The following is a 19,720-nucleotide window of genomic DNA, read 5'->3' on the forward strand; positions in this document are numbered from 1 at the left end:
AATTTAATCCTCGTCAAACATATTTTTTTGACTTTTTTTTTTGTTTCAATGACTAATTTAGAATTATTATTTTGAGAATCAAATTTATTTATGTTTCACTAATATTCTTGTAAAACTTATTGTAGATGACCAAAATTTTTTCTTCGAATACAAAAATCAAATTACACTATAGACAAAAAAAATGGTTTAAATTTTTTTTCTTTAAACTAAGGAATGAAAAAATAAAAATAAAATAAGAATAAGAAACTCAAATAATTATAATAAAAGAAGTCAAAAAATAATTTATGTATGAAAAAAATTAAAATATACCTTGAACTTTGACAGAAGAATCATAAATATCCCTAAATATTTTTTTTAAAAAAAATTAAAAGTAATAAATATAAGTTTAAAACTATTTTTTTTAACTTCCGTTAAATGAAGTGTATATGTGAGCCATTTTATTAAGGCAGGGGTATATGTGAGCCGTTTGTATAACGGAAAGGGCATATATGGGTCACTTTCATAACAAGGGGTATATCAGCTACAAATGACAAAATTGAGGGGTATGTCAGACCCTTTTGCCTTTATATTTTGATGATTATCATGAACAAACATTATTGTTTTTATATTTACTTTTATTCTTCTTTTTAGTATTTTGATTTTCTCATTATTGAATATTCTAAACTTTTTCAAACGGTCAAACCTTCTACATTATATGCTAAATCTAGGGGTGTACAAAACCGAAGTGAAAATCAAACCAAATCGCAAATCGAGTCAACCAGAAAAAAAGACCGACTAGTGGTTGGTTTGACTTGGTTGACTTGGTTTGGTGTTAAAAAAACCCGACTATTTGGGTTGGTTTGGTTTTAACTAAAAAAACCAACCCGAAACCAAACTAACCCGACATTATATATAAAATTTTAAAATTTTATTTTACACAAAAATATTTACTTTGATATAATTTTAAATATTTCTTATACTTTTTCATAGTTTTTATCTTTTAGTATATTATTTCAAGTTTGAAACTTAGAATTTTGGATGGTTCCATAAAGATTATGATCCACAGGTGTTGGTAATCATAATAAAACTTAAATCCAAAACAAATTAATACTAATGCAAAAAGGAAATCAATTTAACACTAAGAATGACAATATATTGATTTTACATTGGTTCAGACAATTGAAATACATAATCTAATTTTAATTTCCTTTAATATTTAGTCATGGAACTAATACTTATTGAACTTATTTTAACATAATTTAGTACTTTTAAATTATGATCATTTTCATTATGGCTTGTTAATTTGCAATATTTGTTTTACGCAATTTCATTATATATATATATATATATATATATATGTATGTATGTATGTATATGTATATATATATGTATATGTATATATATATATGTATATGTATATATTTGTATATGTATATGTATATATATGTATATACATATATGTATATACATATATACATATATATACATATATACATATATGTACAAACCAATAAAACTAGATTTTTCAACCTCGGATTTTTCGGGTTTTTTCAAATTTTTGAGTTTTTCCACTAAAGGTATTCCTACAAATATATAATTAATGACACTAAAATATCTAAGGTGTTTCTTTAGAATATAACATAAACAATTATATATATATATATATATATATATATATATATATATATACATATACATATATATATANAAAAACTCAAAAATTTGAAAAAACCCGAAAAATCCGAGGTTGAAAAATCTAGTTTTATTGGTTTGGTTTGGTATATATATTTAAAAATCCGACATGAATAATTTGATTTGATATTTGAAAAACCCGAACCAACCTGACCATGTTTATCCCTAGCAAAATCTATTGTTGGGTGTTCATAAAAAGATCAAATTTGTTTTTGGGCGTCTTTTTCAAATTTCAAGCATTAAAACTAAACAATACTATATTAATTTCATTATATCAACTCATCAAAACCTATTTTTTATTTTGCATATATTTTCTAAGACATTTAGAAAAACATATTTGAAGTTGAATAGTTGAAAAAAAAATATTTAAAAGATGATGTTCGTACCTCAAGAGTTATGTAACTGATAGACCGTCTCTGACAAAGAGGTGAATTTAAAATTTGAGAATTCAGGTGCACCAAAAAATAAATATATAGGGTTCTAAGTTGGATTTGAACACGGGTGGTTCCTCTAGCTTGTTCTATCAGCACATGAGCTCTTCTATACTCATCATAGGTGACTGTTAATCATATTTTAGTTTGTGCATTTTTTTCAAGATAATATATATATATATATTTTTTTTTTTTTTTCAAAATTAACAGGTACACGTGCACCCACACATATAAATATGGATGCGCCTAAGGTGATAGTACGAGTTATTTCAACCATCATATAAGGATATAACCCAAACCAAGATAAAGTATTATATAATGCTAGTACCAAGCCTTTACCACAACAAATTATCTTGATGTGAGAACCCTCAAATATAGAAATAGGTCTAAAATATCATTCTTCCACATATTTTGCTAAAACTAATCTTCCACTCACTTTTTTAATCACATATAACTTAGGAGTGTTCACTGATCGGTTTGAATAGGTTATTGGTCAAAATCAAAACCATATCAATATAATCAGTTTTTAAATTCTCAAAATCAAACGAAACCTAATATAATATACATTTGTTTGTTTGATTGTTATTGATTCCGGTTTGGGTTGGTTCGGTTATTTAGTTTTAACCATACACAAAAAATAAGAGAAACAATTTATTCAAAACGAGGAAAAAAGTCATGACAACAATCCATTCAAAACGAAAAATAGTTGGATGACTTATATTATAGAACTTTTGATCACTAAATTTACTGCGAGTGAAGCTTCAAAATTCACTATTTTGGCATAGAAGGAAGAGACAATGACAATTCTAATCCCAAGAATCATCATAGACATTAATATACATGAAACGAGTAAGACAATGTTCTTATTTTGAACATTTTTGCTTTCATGAATGTTATAAAATATCATAGTGTGGATGTCCACTACACCAAGAAGTTACTCACCCATTATCTCCACTATTTTCCTCATTACGAAGATGATCATAACCTCCATAACCCCACCTTTATAACAATTATTCTTGTAACCTTTCACTTTAATAACCTCCCCATTATATTCATGTTAATGTCATGTTTATGACTAACCTTTTGTATGCCTCTATGTTACACTATAAATAGAGGCATAAGAGTTCATATTGTATAGACTTGGGATTTTAAAAAAAAAGTGACATTGAGGTTTCAAAATAAATGGTGGTGACATAAGTCTTAAGTATTGGGTGTAGGTGACAATTATGTGATTAATGGTTAAGGATTGTGGAGTTGCCCTCAAGTTTATAAGTTGACAGTTTGGTCCACTGAATTAAATGAAGGGTAAAAGGGTAATTTTACAATACCTAATTTAACCAACTTTTGGTGGGAATCAAATGAGGGGTAAAATGGTAAATTGACTATACCAAACCTAATTTAACCGACTTTGGTGGGAAAATATCGAGCCAAAAGAGGAAATAAAAGCTTTTTTCCCCGTCTCCAGCCGTCGTATTCGTCCTCTTCTTCTTCTTCTTCTTTTTCTGCTCTTGTCTTTGCTTGCTTGCTTTCCTTTCTTCCTGCTCTCTTCATCTTCTTCTTCTTCTTCTTCTTATTTTCGTACATTGCGGGTCTTCGCTGGTAGTGCTTGTGCTTTCTTCTTCTTGAATCAGTTTTTTACCTAATTTGTAAATGGTGGACCAAATTTCATTTTGTTCAATTGGAATTACTGCATAAGCGTTATACACCATTGTTTCTGGTAAGTACAATTAATAGTTATTTAAAATCAATTTATTATCATCTGATCTGGGTACCTGCAATTTTTTTCAATAATTTACATTTGCGTTTCCAACATATTGTTATATATGTTGCAACAGTTGACTATTATAACATATTATAGTCATATGTAGCAATATGTGATTTATTTTCACAACACAACAGTCATATGTAGCAACATATGACTTACATCTCGCAACAGAATAGTCATATGTAGCTACATGTGATTTATTTTCACAATAGAACAGTCATATGTATATGACTTAATCTCGCAACAGAATAGTCATATGTTTCTACATATTATATAACTAAAAAATGTATCTACATGTGATCAATTTTTACAACAGAACAGTCATATGTAGCAACATATGACTTACATCTCGCAACAGAATAGTCATAGGTTGCTACATATGATATAACTAAAAAATGTAGCAACATGTAATTTATTTTTCACAACAGAACAGTCATATGTAGCAACATATGATTCAAATATCGCCACATATTAGTCACATGTTGCTACAAATGCTTATTCTTCATAATTAGTAGTTATTTTTTAAATTATTTTCTTCAGGTACAATGTCATTATTTGTATGGATTGATTGTCGTGGTGAATATATCGAGAAGAAAAATCGATTCATAAGACGTTGGGAGGATAGCAAAAAATGAGGAGCCCGTTTAGTAGGAATGTATGTCGAAAGAAACATTTTGTATGATGAGTTCTTCAATTTAGTCATGCAAAAGTCTGGATACAATTGTAAACCACAAGATCTTGTCATGAGTTACATTCCCCATTTTTTTTCATAATGAGAAGGTTTTACCTTTTAGAATAACCGATCAATCTAGTTTGAGCGTTTATTTGGGAGGAACAGAGAAACAGCCAATATTAAGAGTCTACGTGGAAGAAACTCCTATCGAGGAGGATCATAATGTAGACCAAGGCCAACGATATATGTTTAATGATGAATTTCATCCCGCGAACATGAATAATCCTGATGATGAAATTGAAATAGGTGAAGGTGAAGGTGAAGCTCAAGCTGAAGGGTCGGACCTTGAGAGCAAGTTTCCTCCCACACCTACAGTTGGAAGCAAAAATCCATCTGCTTCTCAAACTTCACGTGTGGATAATGTTAGAGATGATGAAACATGATTTTATAAGGGAATGACATTTAAGAACAAGCAAGAACTGGCAAATTCAATGAAAATTGCTTGCTTGAAAAAAGATTCTAGACTGAACAAGGTGATCAATTCTCATAATGTGTTTTCCTTTAAATGTTCATATCTGGATTGCAATTGGTGGCTGGGGGCTGTGAAATTTACAAGTAGTGACAGGTTCACCATTAGAATCTATGAAAAGTACCATACGTGTGGTTCAGAGCATCTGACAAGCAATAATCCCCACTCCACGGGAAAAATCATAGGTAAGTACTTTGAAAATAGGTTTCCCAATGGTAAAGGCCCATCCACAAGAGACATGTCAAATTAACTCTGCACAGAATTGGTTTGTAAGGTAAGCTATTGAAAGATTTATAAGGGCATGGAGCATGCTAAGTCTAATGTTAGTGGAACACATGAGCACGGGTACGCAGTGCTTAATGCGTACCAGTATATGCTTGAAGTTACGAATTCAGGAAGTAAGACGACATTGTCGCTCGATGAAAATGGGAGGTTCCAGTACTTCTTTGTATGATATGCTGCTTGAATAATTAGATTTCAAGAAATGAGAAAAGTAATAGCCGTTGAGGGCACATTTCTAAGGAGCAAGTATGGAGGAGTTCTGCTATAGGCGGTGACACAAGATGCCGAGAATCATATATTTCCACTTGCTTTCTGTGTCGTGGACAAGGAATGCGATGCCTCATATGAATATTTTTTTCAAAATATGAGAAGCTTTGTAGATGATACAGATGAGTTGTGCATCATCTCTGATAGGTATCCAAGTATTCGAAAGATGGTTTCGAGAATCTACCCTGCATCTCATTATGGTTGTTGCATGAGACACCTTGGGAAAAATATTCAAAATAACTTTCACAATTCAAAGGTAGTGTCCCATTTTCATAAAGCAGCAAAGGCGTATGATATATGTGAGTTTAATGACCATTTCAATCAAATAAGAGATTTGGTACTAAAGGCCGCGGAAGCTCTTGAACGTATTGGATTTCACACATGGAGTAGGGCATTTTGCCCGAAAAATAGGTACCATCTCAACTGAGTTTATTTTTACTTTATGTGTTTTGTTTGATTTTTATCTGTTGTTGTGTAGATATAACATTATGACGTCAAACATCGTGGAATCGGAGAATGCTATGTTTGATGGTAAAAGAGAATTTCCCATTGTCGCTCTATTTGATGAAATAAACAGGATATTTGCATTGTTATTTCACCAGAGGCGTATGAAACTGGTGCACTCCACAAATAGATTTGTTCCTTCAATTGAAAATATCAAAGTATGCCAACAGGGGCAACAAGTTGTTGGCCCATCAAATCGCTAACTACAAGTTCAGTGTCACTGGTCATAGAGATGTTGCTATTGTGGATCTACAAAGAAGAACTTGCACTTGTAGAATTTTTGATTTGGACAAAGTACCTTGTCCACATGCCGTGACAGCGATTCGATCCCAACATGGTGATGATTTTGGAAATCAGATTTACCTGTACTCCTCTCCATATTATTCAGTGGAAAAATACATAATGGCATATTATTAGAAAATTCACCCGGTGCCAACTGAGGATTCTTGGATTGTCCCTTTGGATATCATACAGAGAGAAATACCTCCTCCATATGTTGATCCAAGTAAACTAGGAAGAAGGACATATAAGAGATGACATGGAGTTGGTGAATCATTTCCAACAAAAAAAAGTGTTCAGTATGTAGGAACTTTGGCCACAAAAAAATTACATGCCCAAATCGAAATGCCCCATAAGAAGTGTTAAGTGTTGTGTTGTTGAATTTTAATGAATGTTCTTTCTTATTTGAGGATGATCTCTATTATATAATCTTATTTAGAAATGCCCCAATGCGTGATTTGTTGCTCTTCTTTGTTTCTGTGTCAACACATGTCAAATATTGCTACAGGATATACTAGATATGACAACATATGCAACAATTGTTGCTACAGGCGAATCATCTGTAGCAACATATGCCACATGTTGTGATTCGCCTATAGCAACATTTGCTGCATATGTTGCCACATATAATATATCTAAAAGCACACTTTAACGTAATAATTATTTAAAAGTATATGTTGCCACAAATGATTATATGTAGCAGCATATGACTCAAATATTGCAACTTATAATCATCTGTAGCAACATATGACTCAAATGTTGTGACGGACGAATGTTGCGATATACACATCAGCTGTAGCAACATTTGACTCAAATGTTGCTACATATTATCATTTGTAGCAACATATACTTTTAAATAATGATTACGTGGGAGAGTGCTTTTAGATATATTAGATGTGACAACACATGCAACAAATGTTACTACAGGCGAATCAGCTGTAGCAACATATACTTTTAAATAATAATTACGTGGGAGTGTGCTTTTAGATATATTAGATGTGACAACATATGCAATAAATATTGCTACAGACGAATCAGCTGTAGCAACATATGCCACATGTTGTGACGGATGAATGTTGCTACATATAATCATCTATAGCAACATATGACTCAAATGTTGCTACGTATAATCATCTGTAGCAACATATACTTTTAAATAATGATTACGTGGGAGAGTGATTTTAGATATATTATATGTAGCAACATATACTTTTAAATAATGATTACGTGGGAGAGTGATTTTAGATATATTATATGTAGCAACATATACTTTTAAATAATGATTACGTGGGAGAGTGATTTTAGATATATTATATGTAGCAACATATACTTTTAAATAATGATTACGTGGGAGAGTGATTTTAGATATATTATATGTAGCAACATATACTTTTAAATAATGATTACGTGGGAGAGTGATTTTAGATATATTATATGTAGCAACATATACTTTTAAATAATGATTACGTGGGAGAGTGATTTTAGATATATTATATGTAGCAACATATACTTTTAAATAATGATTACGTGGGAGAGTGATTTTAGATATATTATATGTAGCAACATATACTTTTAAATAATGATTACGTGGGAGAGTGATTTTAGATATATTATATGTAGCAACATATACTTTTAAATAATGATTACGTGGGAGAGTGATTTTAGATATATTATATGTAGCAACATATACTTTTAAATAATGATTACGTGGGAGAGTGATTTTAGATATATTATATGTAGCAACATATACTTTTAAATAATGATTACGTGGGAGAGTGATTTTAGATATATTATATGTAGCAACATATACTTTTAAATAATGATTACGTGGGAGAGTGATTTTAGATATATTATATGTAGCAACATATACTTTTAAATAATGATTACGTGGGAGAGTGATTTTAGATATATTATATGTAGCAACATATACTTTTAAATAATGATTACGTGGGAGAGTGATTTTAGATATATTATATGTAGCAACATATACTTTTAAATAATGATTACGTGGGAGAGTGATTTTAGATATATTATATGTAGCAACATATACTTTTAAATAATGATTACGTGGGAGAGTGATTTTAGATATATTATATGTAGCAACATATACTTTTAAATAATGATTACGTGGGAGAGTGATTTTAGATATATTATATGTAGCAACATATACTTTTAAATAATGATTACGTGGGAGAGTGATTTTAGATATATTATATGTAGCAACATATACTTTTAAATAATGATTACGTGGGAGAGTGATTTTAGATATATTATATGTAGCAACATATACTTTTAAATAATGATTACGTGGGAGAGTGATTTTAGATATATTATATGTAGCAACATATACTTTTAAATAATGATTACGTGGGAGAGTGATTTTAGATATATTATATGTAGCAACATATACTTTTAAATAATGATTACGTGGGAGAGTGATTTTAGATATATTATATGTAGCAACATATACTTTTAAATAATGATTACGTGGGAGAGTGATTTTAGATATATTATATGTAGCAACATATACTTTTAAATAATGATTACGTGGGAGAGTGATTTTAGATATATTATATGTAGCAACATATACTTTTAAATAATGATTACGTGGGAGAGTGATTTTAGATATATTATATGTAGCAACATATACTTTTAAATAATGATTACGTGGGAGAGTGATTTTAGATATATTATATGTAGCAACATATACTTTTAAATAATGATTACGTGGGAGAGTGATTTTAGATATATTATATGTAGCAACATATACTTTTAAATAATGATTACGTGGGAGAGTGATTTTAGATATATTATATGTAGCAACATATACTTTTAAATAATGATTACGTGGGAGAGTGATTTTAGATATATTATATGTAGCAACATATACTTTTAAATAATGATTACGTGGGAGAGTGATTTTAGATATATTATATGTAGCAACATATACTTTTAAATAATGATTACGTGGGAGAGTGATTTTAGATATATTATATGTAGCAACATATGCCACATGTTGTGACGGATGAATGTTGCTACATATAATCATCTATAGCAACATATGACTCAAATGTTGCTACGTATAATCATCTGTAGCAACATATACTTTTAAATAATGATTACGTGGGAGAGTGATTTTAGATATATTATATGTAGCAACATATGCAAAAAATGTTGCTACAGGCGAATCAGCTGTAGCAACATATGACTCAAATGTTGCTACATATAATCATCTGTCCCAATATACTTTTGACTTATGATTAAGTGGGAGTGTGCGATTACATAATACCTTTTGTTTAATAACTACGACTCTTCAGTTCACTCTATTGAAATGTCATGTCTTGCAACATTTCAAAATTGTTGGCCTTTATAAGAACACAAGAAGGGAGAGATAAGTCAAAAGTTGTCTTCTCTTCTTCTCTTCTTCTCTTTTTCTTCATTCTCAAAAATGGCTTCAACTAGTTTAAACCTCTTCGAATCCCTCCCGTTTGAACTAGTAATTCTTATCGTTGAAAGGATTGCTTCCTACTCTCTAGAAGATTTAGTTAGTGTTAAATTATGTTCTAGGTTCCTCAATGAAGTTGGTAATGAACGTTTTGTATATCAGAAGGTTACATTGGCCAGCTTTCCCACTGAACCTACATGGACGACGAATCAACATGCCTGTCTTTCATGAATATTTGCATAGTATCGGAGAACTTAGAAGCCTTATACAGAAAAGGCGCGGTAATTTTAATCTTTTAAGTTCTTTTTCACCTTGCATCAATTTATTTTGTAATCTTAATGTGTTGTTTCTTTTATAGTTTGATTTTTTCAATCGTAATGATCCAACTGCACTGAGAATGGTTAAAAAAAGCAGCAGAAGGTGGCCACCGTGGTGCAGAGTATGTGCTTGCAGTAATTTCAATCTTTGAAGGCGGTATTTCCATGAGAGAAGGCTTAATGTACATCGCCAACATGAAAAAAACATGCTAGTAATAGTGAGAAGATGTCGACACCATTTGCGGTGCATTTTAAATCGAATGTGGGTGAAAGAACCTAATATTTTGGATGTAAGACCCATTTTTTGCACTGTGCATCAACCCCAACAAAATGCCCGCAGGATTGGTTGGCCCAGAGAAAGTGACGATGAAGACGATATTCATTGCGAATTGTGTATTTGAGAATAATTTAATTTAATTTGTGTTGAAGATGATGTTGATTTTATTATTTTTTATATTTATTTTGAAATTATATATATGGCAACATATTATATTACATATGGTGAAAATGTTGCCTTCACTTGTTTTGTACTTATTTTCGAATTATGATATAACAAATCAACACTCACCATTGTTACACCTTATTATTATTGATTATTTATGTTCTAAATAACTAAATTTTGGTTCAAATTTTCATTTTTCCTTTCCTAAATCGATCAAATCGTCTATTAGTGTCTTCTTGATTTTTCATCTGTAGCAACATATGCAGTTTCTGTTGTTAAATTCGCAACATATAACGAAACTGTTGCAACATATAATTATAACAAATGACTCTTTTGAGATTTAATTCAATTAAATTATCAAGTAATTCGATATGTAACACCAATATATAGTCCTACAACATGTCTAAGTAACAAATTATGGTCGTTAACAACAGTCTCCATTGGATTATAGCAATTATATTTATAACGACAATCATCTCACTAGTTCATCATACATTGTCCTAGTAAATCCATATGATAGTTATATAACACCCTTCTAAATCGTTGTTCCAAATGTTATACCTTATTATTATTGATTATTTATATTCTAAATCACTAAAATTTGGTTCACATTTTCATTTTTCCTTTCCTAAATCGATCAAATCGTATATTAGTGTCTCCATGATTTTTCATCTGTAGCAACATATGCTGTTTCTGTTGTTAAATTCGCAACATATAACGAAACTGTTGCAACATATAATTATAACAAATGACTCTTTTGAGATTTAATTCAATTAAATTATCAAGTAATTCGATATGTAACACTAATATATAGTCCTACAACATGTCTAAGTAACAAATTATGGTCGTTAACAACAGTCTCCATTGGATTATAGCAATTATATTTATAACGACAATCATCTCACTAGTTCATCATACATTGTCCTAGTAAATCCATATGATAGTTATATAACACCCTTCTAAATCGTTGTTCCAAATGTTATACCTTATTATTATTGATTATTTATATTCTAAATCACTAAAATTTGGTTCACATTTTCATTTTTCCTTTCCTAAATCGATCAAATCGTATATTAGTGTCTCCATGATTTTTCATCTGTAGCAACATATGCTGTTTCTGTTGTTAAATTCGCAACATATAACGAAACTGTTGCAACATATAATTATAACAAATGACTCTTTTGAGATTTAATTCAATTAAATTATCAAGTAATTCGATATGTAACACTAATATATAGTCCTACAACATGTCTAAGTAACAAATTATGGTCGTTAACAACAGTCTCCATTGGATTATAGCAATTATATTTATAACGACAATCATCTCACTAGTTCATCATACATTGTCCTAGTAAATCCATATGATAGTTATATAACACCCTTCTAAATCGTTGTTCCAAATGTTATACCTTATTATTATTGATTATTTATATTCTAAATCACTAAAATTTGGTTCACATTTTCATTTTTCCTTTCCTAAATCGATCAAATCGTATATTAGTGTCTCCATGATTTTTCATCTGTAGCAACATATGCTGTTTCTGTTGTTAAATTCGCAACATATAACGAAACTGTTGCAACATATAATTATAACAAATGACTCTTTTGAGATTTAATTCAATTAAATTATCAAGTAATTCGATATGTAACACTAATATATAGTCCTACAACATGTCTAAGTAACAAATTATGGTCGTTAACAACAGTCTCCATTGGATTATAGCAATTATATTTATAACGACAATCATCTCACTAGTTCATCATACATTGTCCTAGTAAATCCATATGATAGTTATATAACACCCTTCTAAATCGTTGTTCCAAATGTTATACCTTATTATTATTGATTATTTATATTCTAAATCACTAAAATTTGGTTCACATTTTCATTTTTCCTTTCCTAAATCGATCAAATCGTATATTAGTGTCTCCATGATTTTTCATCTGTAGCAACATATGCTGTTTCTGTTGTTAAATTCGCAACATATAACGAAACTGTTGCAACATATAATTATAACAAATGACTCTTTTGAGATTTAATTCAATTAAATTATCAAGTAATTCGATATGTAACACTAATATATAGTCCTACAACATGTCTAAGTAACAAATTATGGTCGTTAACAACAGTCTCCATTGGATTATAGCAATTATATTTATAAAGACAATCATCTCACTAGTTCATCATACATTGTCCTAGTAAATCCATATGATAGTTATATAACACCCTTCTAAATCGTTGTTCCAAATGTTATAACTTATTATTATTGATTATTTATATTCTAAATCACTAAAATTTGGTTCAAATTTTCATTTTTCCTTTCCTAAATCGATCAAATCGTATATTAGTGTCTCCATGATTTTTCATCTGTAGCAACATATGCTGTTTCTGTTGTTAAATTCGCAACATATAACGAAACTGTTGCAACATATAATTATAACAAATGACTCTTTTGGGGCTTAATTCAATTAAATTGTCACGTAATTAGATATAGAACACCAATATATAGTCCTACAAACATGTCTAAGTAACAAATTATGGTCGTTAACAACACTCTCCATTGGATTATAGCAATTATATTTATAAAGACAATCATCTCACTAGTTCATCATACATTGTCCTAGTAAATCCATATGATAGTTATATAACACCCTTCTAAATCGTTGTTCCAAATGTTATACCTTATTATTATTGATTATTTATGTTCTAAATCACTAAAATTTGGTTCAAAATTTCATTTTTCCTTTCCTAAATCGATCAAATCATCTATTAGTTCTTCTTGATTTTTCATCTGGAGCAACCTATGCAGTTTCTGTTGTTAAATTCGCAACATATAACGAAATTGTTGCAACATATAATTATAACAAATGACTCATTTGGGGTTTAATTCAATTAAATTATCACGTAATTCGATATTTAAAACCAATATATAGTCCTACCACATGTGTAAGTAACAAATTATGGTCGTTAACAACACTCTCCATTGGATTATAGCAATTATATTTATAAAGACAATCATCTCACTAGTTCATCATACATTGTCCTAGTAAATCCATATGATAGTTATATAACCACCATCTAAATCGTTGTTTCAAATGTTATACCTTATTATTATTAATTATTTATGTTCTAAATCACTAAAATTTGGTTAATTTCCATTTTTCCTTTCCTAAATCGATCAAATCGTCTATTAGTGTCTCCTTGATTTTTCATCTGTAGCAACATATGTAGTTTATGTTGTTAAATTCGCAACATATAACGAAACTGTTGCAACATATATATAATTATAACAAATGACTCTTGTGGGGCTTAATTCAATTAAATTGTCACATAATTCGATATGTAACACCAATATATAGTCCTACAACATGTCTAAGTAACAAATTATGGTCGTTAACAGCACTCTCCATTGAATTATAGCAATTATATTTATAAGGCTTAAGTCATATGGCCTCTTAAAATTGTCAGCATATTTCATTTAGACACCTCAACTAAGGCTAGTACCTATTGAACACTTAAATCTTAACAAATTTATACCTATTTAACATAAAATGATAATTAATAACAGCACAAACATGCGTGCATCTCAAACGCATATACATGAAAAATAGACCAATACAATATTGACACGTGGCAATTGAATAAAAAAATTATAAACTCTATTCAAATAATACCAAAAGAATTTTTAGAAAACAAAATATTATGTTATAGTTGACCCACCCCACTCCACTCTCCACCCTCTTTCTTTTTTTTTTTCTTTTCGGAGAACGTATTTTATTTGTTACTATGCCTCAGCCACCAGTAAACATTGCCTCAACCATTCTTCTTCCCCGTCGGATCTTGCTTTCCTTTCTATTGGGTTGCTGCACTTCAACCACAATATATCATTTCCTTTCTCAAATTTTATCCCTTTCATCGGTGTCGATATTATATCATTGATCACTATCTAAGTTAACCCCTCATTCACCTATCATTCTAATAGCATTAATTAAGATTTAAAATCTTTCGCCTATTGTCTAATAATCATTTATTATATTTACAAGAAAAAAAATAATCTACCTCGCTGAAATATTTTTTCAACGAAAATAATAAAATTTCGTCGGATTATTTTTTTAAAAAAAGAAATCAATATCATAAAAGAATTGGAGAATTGGAGAGGTTAAGAGAGAAAGGTGGAGGGTGTGGGTGTGGGTGTGGGTAAAGAATGAATAGTTGCAGGGAAGATGGGGGAGAAGACAGAGATGTTCCTTTGTTTTTGAATTAATTAATTATTATTAGTATTTATCAGTTAGGGTGTAAGTTGAAAAGAAAAAGAAAAAATATATTTTAAAATTCCTTCACGCGCTTTAAGAGTGTGAAATACACTCTTTTTGACATGTCAGCTTTTTGTTTCTAATATAAATCACTTTTGAACATGTAAGGTGTTCAATAGGTACTAGCCTCAGTTGAGGTGTCTAAATAAAATATGCAGACAACTTTAAGGAGCCGTAGATGACTTTAGCCTATTTATAAAGACAATCATCTCACTAGTTCAACATAATTGTCCTAGTAAATCCATATGATATTTATATAACACCCTTCTAAATCGTTGTTCCAAATGTTATACCTTATTATTATTGATTATTTATATTCTAAATCACTAAAATTTGGTTAAAATTTTCATTTTTCCTTTCCTAAATCGATCAAATCGTCTATAAGTGTCTCCTTGATTTTTCATCTTAAAAAAGCAACATACGCAGTTTATGTTGTTAAATTCGCAACATATAACGAAACTGTTGCAACATATATATAATTATAACAAATGACTCTTTTGGGGCTTAATTCAATTAAATTGTCCCGTAATTCAATATGTAACACCAATATATAGTCCTACAACATGTCTAAGTAACAAATTATGGTCGTTAACAACACTCTCCATTGAATTATAACAATTATATTTATAAAGACAATCATCTCACTAGTTCATCATACATTGTCCTAGTAAATCCATATGATAGTTATATAACACCCTTCTAAATTGTTGTTCCAAATGTTATACCTTATTATTATTGATTATTTATGTTCTAAATCACTAAAATTTGGTTCGAATTTTCATTTTTCCTTTCTTAAATCGATCAAATAGTCTATTAGTGTCTTCTTGATTTTTCATCTGGAGCAACATATGCAGTTTCTGTTGTTAATTTTGCAATATATAACGAAACTGTTGCAACATATAATTATAACAAATGACTCTTTTTAAAAAGTGGCCCAATGATAGGCAAAGCCCATTCTTTTTAACAAAAGGTAAAATAGGCCCAACCCATTCTAGAATACGTTTCGTTTTCATTTTCATTTCAAGATTAGGGTTTTCAAATTTTTCATCTTTGCCGCTTCAGTTTCGATGCCTTTAGGTTTAGGGTGTGGGTAAAGAATGAATAGTTGCAGGGAAGATGGGGGAGAAGACAGAAATGTTCCTTTGTTTTTGAATTAATTAATTATTATTAGTATTTATTAATTAGGGTGTAAGTTTAAAAGAAAAAGAAAAAATATATTTTAAAATTCCTTCACGTGCTTTAAGAGTGTGAAATACACTCTTTTTGACATGTCAGCTTTTTGTGTCTAATAGAAATCACTTTTGAACATGTAAGGTGTTCAATAGGTACTAGCCTCAGTCGAGGTGTCTAAATAAAATATGCAGACAACTTTAAGGGGCCGTAGATGACTTTAGCCTATTTATAAAGACAATTAGTGCATCATACATTGTCCTAGTAAATCCATATGATATGTATATAACACCCTTCTAAATCGTTGTTCCAAATGTTATACCTTATTATTATTGATTATTTATATTCTAAATCACTAAAATTTGGTTTAAATTTTCATTTTTTCTTTCCTAAATCGATCAAATCGTCTATAAGTGTCTCCTTGATTTTTCATCTGAAAAAAGTAACATATGCAGTTTATGTTGTTAAATTCGCAACATATAACGAAACTGTTGCAACACATATATAATTATAACAAATGACTCTTTTGGGGCTTAATTCAATTAAATTGTCACGTAATTCAATATGTAACACCAATATATAGTCCTACAACATGTCTAAGTAACAAATTATGGTCGTTAACAACACTCTCCATTGAATTATAACAAATATATTTATAACGACAATCATCTCACTAGTTCATCATACATTGTCCTAGTAAATCCATATGATAGTTATATAACACCCTTCTAAATCGTTGTTCCAAATGTTATACCTTATTATTATTGATTATTTATTTTCTAAATCACTAAAATTTGGTTCAAATTTTCATTTTTCCTTTCCTAAATCGATCAAATCGTCTATTAGTGTCTTCTTGAATTTTCATCTGAAGCAACATATGCAGTTTCTGTTGTTAATTTTGCAATATATAACGAAACTGTTGCAACATATAATTATAACAAATGACTCTTTTTTAAAAGTGGCCCAATGATAGATAAAGCCCATTCTTTTTAACAAAAGGTAAAATAGGCCCAACCCATTCTAGAATACGTTTCATTTTCATTTTCATTTCAAGAATAGGGTTTTCAAATTTTTCATCTTTGCCGCTTCAGTTTCGATGCCTTTAGGGTTTAGGGTGTGGGTAAAGAATGAATAGTTGCAGGGAAGATGGGGGAGAAGACAGAAATGTTCCTTTGTTTTTGAATTAATTAATTATTATTAGTATTTATTAATTAGGGTGTATGTTGAAAAGAAAAAGAAAAAATATATTTTAAAATTCCTTCACGCGCTTTAAGAGTGTGAAATACACTCTTTTTGACATGTCAGCTTTTTGTGTCTAATAGAAATCACTTTTGAACATGTAAGGTGTTCAATAGGTACTAGCCTCAGTTGAGGTGTCTAAATAAAATATGCAGACAACTTTAAGGGGCCGTAGATGACTTTAGCCTATTTATAAAGACAATCATCTCACTAGTTCAACATACATTTTCCTAGTAAATCCATATGATATTTATATAACACCCTTCTAAATCGTTGTTCCAAATGTTATACCTTATTATTATTGATTATTTATATTCTAAATCACTAAAATTTGGTTCAAATTTTCATTTTTCCTTTCCTAAATCGATCAAATCGTCTATAAGTGTCTCCTTGATTTTTCATCAGAAAAAAGCAACATATGCAGTTTCTGTTGTTAAATTCGCAACATATAATGAAACTGTTGCAACATATATATAATTATAACAAATGAATCTTTTGGGGCTTAATTCAATTAAATTGTCACGTAATTGAATATGTAACACCAATATATAGTCCTACAACATGTCTAAGTAACAAATTATGATCGTTAACAACACTCTCCATTGAATTATAACAATTATATTTATAAAGACAATCATCTCACTAGTTCATCATACATTGTCCTAGTAAATCCATATGATAGTTATATAACACCCTTCTAAATCGTTGTTCCAAATGTTATACCTTATTATTATTGATTATTTATGTTCTAAATCACTAAAATTTGGTTCAAATTTTCATTTTTCCTTTCCTAAATCGATCAAATAGTCTATTAGTGTCTTCTTGATTTTTAATCTGGAGCAACATATGCAGTTTCTGTTGTTAATTTTGCAATATATAACGAAACTGTCGCAACATATAATTATAACAAATGACTCTTTTTTAAAAGTGGCTCAATGATAGGCAAAGCCCATTCTTTTTAAGAAAAAGGTAAAATAGGCCCAACCCATTCTAGAATACGCTTCATTTTCATTTTCATTTCAAGAATAGGGTTTTCAAATTTTTCATCTTTGCCGCTTCAGTTTCGATGCCTTTTTTCACACTCTCTCTCTCCTAGGATGTCCTAGATAGGACCCGTCTCTTCACATTAAATATAATGATCTTATTTGATTTTCTGTCTGTCACAATGTTCTATATTTGATTCGCATTTGGTTAAACCAAATTTTGGTACTCCCATGGTATGATGTCAAATGTTATACTAAGTCGAATTTGTGATGATGAAAATGATACTATGTTGAATGTTAAAATGTATTGCAAACATGTAGATCTACTTTCAATGCAAACTTCATGACAATTCAGGTTGCAGATTTTGGTCTTGTCCACGATATCGTGTATGTATGCTTATTTCTGAAATATTTGGAGATTTCAGATCTCTTATTTTTTTAATTAAAATTTATTTCTTTGTTGTATTTTAGGAGAATTCATACAACTTCTTTAGATTGAGGGATCGTGAAGATGTTGATATACGATCCAAGTTCGTTATTCTCCGATTGGCGAACAAAATTAAGGATTTGGACACTGTTGATGAAAATCATATCAAAATAAGTACCAAATGGGGGATGAAGGAGAAGAAAAGGACCAAATGTTGTAGCATCTGAAAGCTAATGTTGTTGTTCTTTATTTTTTTTTTCTTGTATTTTTAAGCATTACCAAGAAAAATTTTGTAAAGGATACAAAATTATTATGTAGTTGTGTACCACCAATACAATTATCATAGTTGTGGAATTAAATAGACGTAGTTTTGCACTGTTGATCAAATAAAAAATTATTATGTAGTCGTGACGGACGAATGTTGCGATATACGCTTCAGTTGTAGCAACATATGACTCAAATGTTGCTACATATAATCATTCGTAGCAACATATGATTAAAATGTTTCTACATATAATCAGCTGTAGCAACATATGACTCAAATGTTGCTACTTAAAATCATCTGTAGAAACATATGACTCAAATGTTGTTACATAAAATCATATGTAGAAACATATGACTCAAATGTTGCTACATATAATCAGTTGTAGCAACATATGACTCAAATGTTGCTACATAAAATCATCTGTAGAAATATATGACTCAAATGTTGCTACATATAATCAGCTGTAGCAACATATGACTCAAATGTTGCTACATAAAATCATCTGTCGAAACATATAACTCGAATGTTGCAACATATAATCAGCTATAGCAACATATGACTCAAATGTTGCTACATAAAATCATCTGTAGAAACATATGACTCAAATGTTGCTACATATAATCAGCTGTAGCAACATATGACTCAAATGTTGCTACATAAAATCATCTGTAGAAACATATGACTCAAATGTTGCTACATATAATCAGCTGTAGCAAC

This window comes from Solanum pennellii, chromosome 7 (genome assembly GCF_001406875.1).
Source record: "Solanum pennellii chromosome 7, SPENNV200".
Taxonomy (NCBI): domain Eukaryota; kingdom Viridiplantae; phylum Streptophyta; class Magnoliopsida; order Solanales; family Solanaceae; genus Solanum; species Solanum pennellii.